The sequence below is a fragment of the Peromyscus maniculatus genome, chromosome 4 (assembly GCF_049852395.1).
Source record: "Peromyscus maniculatus bairdii isolate BWxNUB_F1_BW_parent chromosome 4, HU_Pman_BW_mat_3.1, whole genome shotgun sequence".
NCBI lineage: Eukaryota > Metazoa > Chordata > Mammalia > Rodentia > Cricetidae > Peromyscus > Peromyscus maniculatus.
In genome coordinates this window covers 42,287,615-42,297,823 of record NC_134855.1, presented here as the reverse complement: position 1 = coordinate 42,297,823, position 10,209 = coordinate 42,287,615, and positions in this window count along the sequence as shown.

Sequence of the window (10,209 nt, the reverse complement as noted above, 5' to 3'; positions counted from 1 at the left end):
AAGGGTGGGGAGTTTATTAAGCATAATCTTAAAGCCATTATGTGACTCCTTGGTGATAGCAATTAATGCTAAGGTACTGGGATGCCTTATAGTCTATGCTTTGAAAATTCTTTGATTATGTAGAAAACACAGGAAGCTTCAGCGAAGAATACTTGGTTTCAAAATACACTAATATGTTCAACTATAACCTAAGTGGCCATAGTCATCTCACAAAACAGAGTTTTATAAATGCCCTAAAAACCAGTGATGATTTCTTGTATTTTATAGATACTTACACTAAGCAGAGGAAAGGGGTGCTTCTTTAGGACTGGAGAGTGATGGGAAAAGTCTGGCATAATTTAGTGTGTAATTTGGTCGCTCTAACAACCACTGTTCTTTTCGGAGTAGGACTGAGAGTGACATTGCGTCCACACCCCAAAGTTGCTCTGGAAGTGAAACAGCCATGTCTGATCTGCTACTTTCTCAAGGTAAGATGATCGGCAGTCCTCGGAGGAAGACAGTTTTACATAGCACCTTTGATTTTGCAGTTTTGCATTGCTCATCTGGAAAGCACTTTTGTTGACTGGAGGATCTGTGAGTCAGAGTGAACAAAGACATATTCACATTATAACAGAGACATGGACACACACTTCAGTCTAAGTGTCAAAGCTCAGCAGATATTTTTATAAAAGGAATATCTCACTTGCCAAGAGTGACACTTGAAAACTAGCTTCACTTAGCATCTCGGGTCTCGTGAAGAACACACAGCAGCCAGAACGCTATGAAGGCATAATGAGAAATAAACAAGCACCTTAACCACTTAGTATCTTCACCTTGATTCCTTCTGAATGATGGAATACATTTAAAATTCCATAAGGCATCAGTTGGGCATCCATGGCAGCCATCAATTAACCTGCATTTTGTTTACAAAGAGAGTAATTGGCATCTGTGCCTATGAATCTATTTTACTAATAACTGTTTTAAGGTACTTTCTACACATCTAATAGAGAGGGAAGTTGCTAAGTAGGGCTAAATCTTCCAAGATTTCTTTGTCAATCCTTTCTTTGGCTTTGGAGCACAAAACTTACTTTCTCTTTTTCTGCTTGCTGGAAGCCTGGAAGCTAATACTCAGAAATCATATATAAATGCAAGCCTTCCCCACGTCTTTCATTTGCTAGTTACCTTTTTTGCTTCCATGGTGGAGTGAAGTTGGATCTCACCTTCTGCAACTGTTCTTTGCCCCCAGTCTGACGCTTATCTTGAGGAATACATATCACAGAATGTTTGAAGTTCCTCCATTAGGAAAACAGGGCTGGAGATTCACTACATTTATCTTCAGTTCCTCAGTATTCAGGGCATATTTGAGAGAGATCAAGTTATAGTACAACACCAGAAAGGACTAGAAACTGAGTCTGAAACACCCCTGTCCTTAAAAATCCATTAGACCTTCTTGCAGTGCTCTGGAGTCTGCTTCTGCTCTAGACAGACTCAGACATCTGCACAGTTTGTGAAAACTTACTCATGTCTCCTTTAAACACCCTGCCAAACACTTGAAGAAGTCAGCTGATCAGATCACCAAGACACAAGGACAGAGGAGGAAACAGCCCTTTATTCCCATGGACATTTGGTCCCACTGCTTGCTCAAATGTCTCTGTGGGTTTGTCTCTGTTTCTTACTGAAGATAACAGAGGCCCAGCACTTTTGATATCACTTCTATATTACAAACATTTTTAAATCACACACAAATATACCAAAAGACTAGCTCAGAAATCAAAAGGGCCCACGAATCCACTGGGCTCCATTGAAACTAAACTCCTTCCTAGTCCCAGCTGAGTGCAGCAAGCCTGGAGCTTGGCTCTGCTTAACCCCCTCCACTTCCCCACAGTGACCAGCTCTGCTTCTTACAGTGTTGAAAGCTGAGGAAGGGAGAGAGGTAAAGGGTGGCAAAGAGTGGCTTCGAATGGAACCCGGATACTTTGGTATCACTTTCATCTAATAGAGTAGACACTTTAAAATTGAGTCCTTTGCTTTTGGTTTTGTTGTATTCAAAGGTTCCTGGGTGCAGCCTTCAGCTCTGGAGAACTGACCTGTTTCATCGCTCTACTTTAGTTAACTCTATCCCTATAGTCCCTGCTTTCCTCTAATACTTTCTATGTGACCTCTCGCTTCCGTTCCCTGTCTCCCTCCCTCCTGCACCCCCAGTGCAGCACTTGGAAAAGGTACTTTTCAACTGAGGTCTAGCTGTCCAGCCTGTCTTTGGTGCTCACGTGCAAGCTGGGAAGCAGCAAGCCGACCACGCATTGCAGACATGCCTAGCAGAACCAGCATTCCATGACCTTGTTTCTGAGAAGCCATCTAGTTGGTGCTTCTCCATTTTTTCTTTGTGGGGGTGGGGTCATGGGTGGGGTGGAAACATATTTCCCGAAGAACATGGTTCTTGAAACCGTTCTCCCCAAGTCCAAGAAAAAGCAAAGAGCCCTCTCTTCCAAAAGCTTTCTTCCAGAGTTCAGTTTTAGTTTGCCACTTGTCTATCATTGTTTCAAAATCAGAAACGGGAATTTAGTGGATGGTGGCAATTCCAACCGAGAACTACCTTCTTCCATGGTTCTGCTTCATGAGGATGATCTGCATTTCACTGTGAAAAGGAGGTGTGGATGCCATCTTCTGAGGTGCAACAAGCAACCTGAAGGAAAGTAGCATTCAATTTCATCATTTTACTCCATTGGAAAATAAGACCTAATTTTCCTCCTGAGAGGATTCTGTATCCTTTCCCACTTGATTGATTTGAAACGAGACAATTTTCTGTAGTAGCTGCTGGAGCATACCCACTCTTTGTCCTTTAAGGACTTTTCATGATCGGCCACCTCTAACCTTGGGGTGTTGTTGAACTCAATTGACATATCATGGTATCTACCTAGACTTCTGCTGTACAGTTTGAATAAAAGCGTGCATGTATTTAAATATTTCTGAGCTCTTTTGGTATTGCTGCTCTGGTCTATGAAAGAAAGGCAAATATAAATCAAACTTCTCCTCTAGTGTAGAGAAAGACTGTGTAGATTGGAGGCTTTTTCTTCATATGCCTGAGGACTATGGCTGTTTTTCATGACACCAAACACACAGAATCAGTTACTAGAAATAAAACTGAGAAGAAATCTGTGAGTTGGAAATAGTAACGTTATCTTTTTCTTAGCATTCTCAAAGTTATGAATGGCAGCTCATGCACCAGTGATGGATACTGATCCTACTGCCAGGGGTCTGCTTAATCAGATGAAGCTACACAACTATATTGTTTATACAGAGGGCCTAGTCTAGTCCCATGGAGGATCCTCAGATGTTGGTCTAAAGTTCATGAGTTTCCACTAACTTGGTTTGGTTGTCTCTGTAGGTTTCCCCATCATACTCTTGATGCCACTTACTCATAGAATCCCTCTTCTGTCTCTTCCACTGGACTCCTGGAGCTCAGCCTGGTTTGGGGGAGCCCATTATCTATGGTGGGATACCTTGCACAGCCTTAATGCAGGGGAGGGGGGCTTGGACCTGCCTCAACTGAATGTGCCAGGCTCTGCTGACTCGCCATCGGAGGCCTTACCTTTTCAAAGGAGGAAATGGGGGACGGGTTGGGCAGAAGACTGAAGGGGTGGAAGGGGGAATCTGTGATTGGTATGTAAAATGAATAAAACATTTCTTAATAAAAAATTATGAATGGCACAAGAAAATGTTCTGTAAATATTGAACATTTATCATGTTAAAATAAGTGTCAGGTTGTAGACCTTCACATTTGTACACCAAGAGTCAGAAACCTTCTCCAGACTCTTATTTATTACAGTATACCACAGTGGTTGATTGAATGAATGCCTTTTTAAAGGGGTCCTGCTATCTACAACTCTCAAGACAACTGTCCTGACAACAGATTTTATGCAAATACTGCCAGACTTTGCTTTGTGAAGGTGACATTTGTCTTTCTTATTCATTGTATGTCCATGTCTGACATATGGTCTTCCATGCACTAAATGCCTAAAACACAAATATTTTGAATTAATAGAAGACATGTTTAGACATTTCTTCTTCAGGTCAGTAGCAGACATTTGGCAGAAAAGAATAAGGTAACCTGAGAATCATTACTGTTGCTTCTTTGTTGCTATGATTTTTAAAACTTGTCAAATAGTCAACCTCACCTAAAAATAAAATTGTTGAAGTAAACATTTATTTAAATAAAACTCCTGGTGACCAGCTCCCCAAATTTATTTCCTTTTATTTTCAGTAAATATTAATAAGTTAATTATTTTTCATAATATTCATATATTAATAAATAATTTATAATGCTGTCTCTCATATTTTTAAAAAATGTAGGTGTTTTTTAATGTGAATGATTTCTACTCTTCTTTATTTACTTGTTTTGAGCCACATTACATTTTTCGATTTTTATTAGTAGGATTCATATTCATACATAGTCATTTATTTCAACTATCATAGAATTCATTATGTGAGTAAAAGAAAAAAAAACATTTATCCATTCTCCAGCTAATACATGCTTAAGTTATTTGAAAGTTTGCTTTCATCAACGGAGCTGCAACAAGCCTGCATTAAACCGCCACTTGTACATGGGCACTGAGCTTCTCTATGGTGTGGGACAACAGGTGGACGAGCTGAATCAGCAATGGGGGCTAGAGGCGTTCAGTGGTCTCAGAACTGCCTGTGTCAGCAAGCTCAGTGGACAAGCAATCTCAGTTTCTCAAGCCCTCAGCAGCACACGATGCCTTTTGACTTAAACCCTGGGCTTTTGCCGCCGTATTGTCGTTTTAACATGTTGCTATTTCAGTGGATTCCTGTGTACTTCTTAATTCACTAGTGAGACTGATCACTAGTGAGAATGAATGTTAATCATCCAATAATCTCTTCATAAGTAGACTTTAAGGGTGTTTTTTGTTTGTTTGCTTTTATTTTACAGTGGTTTAATTATTTATATTATATATCTGAAGACTTTTTTTTTTACAATCCTGAATCTTTTTCTTCTTTCACATCGAGTATCCAATTAGATTTTCATAACTACTTTCATTTTGTATTTCCTTTAAAAATACAACATATGTTTGAAGTGGTGGCACATACCTTTAATTACAGCACTCAGGAGGCAGAGACAAGTGAATCTGTGAGCTCAAGACCAGCCTGGTTTACACAAAAAGTTCTAAGCTACCCAGAGCTACATATATCTTGTCTCAAAAATAACACACACACACACACACACACACACACACACACACACACACACACACACAAAAATCCACAAAACCAACAGGCAACAGAAAACAAACAAAAACAGCACTAAATGCAATTTATTTTTTTTTTGTATTTTCACAGAAGCATTAACTTTTTCAAGAACTCAAAACTAATCAATAATCTTATGTTCCTTAATATAGGCTTCAACATGCTATACCAATGGAATATCTGAGAATACACTCTCATTTCCATATTTCAGAATTTGATTTTACCTTTAATAGACACACAGAGTGGGTGTTACAGGAACCATTGTGCATCAGTCTTTACCTTCAATCATACACATGTCTCATGCTTTCTTTTTTTTTTTTTTTTTTGGTTTTTCGAGACAGGGTTTCTCTGTGTAGCTTTGCGCCTTTCCTGGAGCTCACTTGGTAGCCCAGGCTGGCCTCGAACTCACAGAGATCCACCTGCCTCTGCCTCCCGAGTGCTGGGATTAATGTCTCATGCTTTCTTTTTGGTTGTGTTTTCAACATTTTTCTTTTTACTTTATAGTCGTGTGTTTTAGTAAACCTTTCACTGTGAATGTATGAGTGGTAGGATCATTGTGTTTGTGAAATTGCATTTTTGTGCGCATTATTTCATTTTTATTTTTACACACACACATATATATATAAAATACACACATACACACATATATATACATATGTATATATACATATATACACATATGTGTGTGTGTGTTCCACATGTGTGCACTGACTGCAGAGGCCTGAAGAAGGGGACAGAATCCCTGGTGCTGAGTTAACAGTGGTTGTCAACTGTTTTGTCGCTTCAGGGAATTGAATTTGGGTCCTTCACAAGAGCCACTTATTGTTGAATTATAAATAATTCTGTTGTGTTGTTATTGCAACATGCACACATGCAATTTTATGGGGAGACTATAGTGAGCCATTATGTAGCTGATGCATTAGAGAGTAAGGAGCTAGCCTTGTTGGAGAAGAAGGTAGGTTTCGTGTAAACTTCTTGGTCTCTCACCTTCTTTGTGTGGAGAGCACAGGCACGGTGTTCCTGTGAAGATGACAGAAATACCTAAGGGTAAGGAAGGCATCTTAAAACTCAGGCTAGAAAGTTGGCATGGGCATGCTGTCATTTCTACCTCTGTGGTCCAAAGCAAGACACACACTGTGTCCAAAGTATCAATACTGCACTTTCTCACCGAGTCAGACTGCAAAGTTATATGGTATAGGACATTTTTACAGGAAAAGAACTGGGAACAGCAAACAACTCTTTCCAGCCGGTATCAGCTGTTTCCTCAGCCATGGGAGCCATGCCTCCTTTCTCTTTTGTCATCTGGTGCTGGAGATTCAGAGGCAGTCTATTGCTTCTGTATAACTCACTCCCTTTTACCTTGGTATTTTTATCATTGTCTCTTTATTTTTTATACTCTGAAAAGCAAATACAGTGCCTCTAGGGTTGGAGGTTTAGCACATTTGCTGCTCTTGTAGAGGACTTGAGTTTGGTTCCTGGCCCCCATAAGGTGACTCAACTGTAACTCCTGTTCGGGTGATTTGCCACCCCTTTCTCACATTTCAGGGGCACCAGGCCGGAAGGTAATACATGGACCTATAAGCAGTCAAAACACCCATACATATAAAATAAGGTTTTAACAAAGATACATAACTATTTCTATCTCATTACTATAACTTAGTCTAAGCTGGGTCTTTAATAGCTGCTCCTTATATTTCAACTTTTCCTTTTATAATTCCCTTCTCTTTCTCCCTGTTCCACATAAGTACTTAATATAGAATTTTAGTTCACTTTCTTTTTTTTCTCCTGGGGTTGAACTCAATACATAAGACCTGTTGGTGGCTGGTAGCAATAATAACTGTTTATGTTTAAATCTTCTTTTCTGTATACAACAGATCTTCGAATGTCTATCTTTTTTGTTTCTTCTTGCTTGCTTTATTTACTTACTATTTATTTCTTACATAGGTGTTGTGGATTGAATCCAGGGACAGTATATATCAAGCGCATACCATACTGCTGAGGCTAAAGCCGCTATCATTTTGCTCTCTTTAAAATGAGTTTTCCTCATTATTTCTCAGAGGAATTGAAGCATATTTCTGTGGATGCATTTCTCAGAGAGTTAGATAAACATATTTTCTTAGGCAGCGGCACTTTCCTAATGATGTTGTACAAACTAGTCTCCTGATGTTTATATTAAACGGTAGATTCAGATTTAGTTGGCCTGGACATATGCCTGAGAATCTGTGCTTCTAGCAAGCTCCTCGATGAGGCTAAGACTTTTGGTTCAAGGGCCCTAGACAGAAAATATTCTGATGTGAATAGTCTTTTAAAATTGCTTTCCCCTGTGTGGTATGTTTGACATCAGACTCATTGTGAGTAGAAGCCATTTGACTAACTTTCTTTTCTTCCTTCAGCCGTTTTACCTCCCCATCCACCTTTCTCACTAGCGACTGTTTCGGTGGTCGACTCCACACAATTCCCAAACCTTCCAGTCTGAAACTGTGTCTTTCCATGACCCTGACATACTACTTGTTTGTCACACAGTGAGGATACATTTGATCCATTCAAAAACCAGGTTTATAATTTTGCTCATCCCTGATAATGTGCCCCTTTCTCCTACCTCCCCCTCAAGATGTCAGAATTCTGTTTAAAAAGAAAAAGGAAACTTAAGCTGCATTTTTATGAATGGAATTACAGAGTGCTTTCAGGATGACCAGTATGAAACAGTGAATTTAGTTTCCCTTCTTGTTTTATCATCTCAGATGAAACAGTTTTAATTCATACATTTTCCAGCAATGAAACTTCTGAGTACAGTAGACTTTTGGCTTTAATCACACTCACAATTTCCACGTATAAGCCATTGGTTCCATGGATATATTTATCTTCCTTATAAGAACATAAGTGTGTGTCCACATTTTCTCCCCTCTGTTTGAATTCCAACTGTTTTTGTTACATATTTGGAAATTGAAGAATGAATGAGAATGTGAATATTCACACACCACAACTAGACTCTCTTCTGTTTCTTCATAAAGCAAAGACTAGAGTCTCTATCCTTGAAGAAAAATGAGAGATCAGGTACTAAAATATAATGTTAAATACTTAGAGCTAAGACTAAGACATTGTTTTCATCATTTTATGTACCTTTCAAACTAAATCTAAAATTTTAATTTTTTTTAAATGAGTGTGTGTCAGACTGAAGTTATAGAACTGTATTTATATGTAAAGGTAACTCCAAAAGTTGTATGAAATGTTAGGAAGAAATACCACATAAACAATGGAATTTATATAACATATAAGTAGATCTAAGGTCTTATGTGCTACTTAGTTGATAAATATTCTCTCTAAATGCTCAACCAATATCTGGGCACCACTTAATATATTTGGCAACTACACATGTACATATACACTGGGTCTAGATAGCTAGCCTTTAGTGGCTAAACCTTATCTGGTACCATTCCTTTTTTATAGGGCTAACAAACTATTTCAGAAAAGTCATTTAACTAATTGTTTCATTTCAAAAATATAAAAACAAGCTTCTTTCAGCTCTTTCTGTAACATATTCTGAGCATTTTCAAGGCTACTGATGATTGGAGTGTGGTATAACAGTATGCTAGCCAGGCAAGGACCCCAGGCAGCTCTAATTCTGTAGCTAACAGCAGACATGACTTTAAGATGACTTAGTTTGACTCTGTGGGTCTCAATTTCATCTATATAAACACAGAGAGACTTTTATTTCCCCCAACAAAGTATTGTGAGGGTGAAATAAGGTAATTGAAACAAGTGACTTTTCAAAAAAATATTATTAAATAAGAAATGTAATGAATTCAAAATAGGTAAGGGCCTTCCATACCTTACTATCAAGATGGCGGTTACCCCTTTAAGAAATGACAGAAGCAGAACAAGTAAGTAATTTAGGACTATCCCCCTTGGTTGTCAAATCTCATTGTACAGCCCTCTGGCACAAGTGGGATTCACTCCTTTGCATCCCTTCCCGTGGCTTTCCCAGAAGCCCTTGGTGAAGCATTTACTTTTCTTTCTCCTTCTTACTGGCATTCTTTGAACTTCTGCTTTTATTAGACTCTTTCGTTTGGCCACATCCTTCTTGCCTTTTGGTTAGTGGGTCACAGCTCAGAGTGAGTTCAGAAGCTAACACACACTTCAGCAATTAGCATTCTGGAAACTCAAGCTGTTTTTTGGCAATATTCTAAAGAGATGATTTCAGCACCTTTCATCCCAGTTTGTTTGATAATGCACATTCCCATGTCCTTGGACCTGGCAGGCTCTTCAGGGCTTGGAGGCACACTCTTTAGGACGGTGAGGAAAAGCGAGAGCAAGTTGACGATGCTAAACAGGGACATTAGCTGCATCTGAACTAGACATGCCGAGTTAGTGGGGTTTTGTTCCTGTCCCTTTCTCTCTATTTTTAAATGTGACTGTACTCAGAACTATTCTGAACATTTTAGTTAACTCCCTGCCGTCCACCTACCTATCTTATTATTAGCCACCCTCTCAGAAATATTTTTACAGGAGTTAAAAAAGACATGAAACAAAACGTCTTCCGAACTGTTTCCCCCCGGCTTCAGAAGGAAGAGCAGACTCTGGGCTGCTTTTGTACTTCCTCTCTGGGAGACAGGATGACTGAAAGCTGAACAGAAGCTGGGGAATTTGGTCTAACATAGAAAGTGCTCTGTATTTGAAGGCATTTTTCCATACTCAGACTGAGGAGTGAGTTATCCACACTGAGGAATAGATGTTTAGTTCTCCATTAGTTCAAAAAAATACTGGCCTTGTAAACATTAGCATAATTGCCGGGCGGTGGTGGCGCACGCCTTTAATCCCAGCACTCGGGAGGCAGAGCCAGGTGGATCTCTGTGAGTTCGAGGCCAGCCTGGGCTACCAAGTGAGCTCCAGGAAAGGCGCAAAGCTACACAGAGAAACCCTGTCTCGAAAAACCAAAAAAAAAAAAAAAAAAAAAAAAACATTAGCATA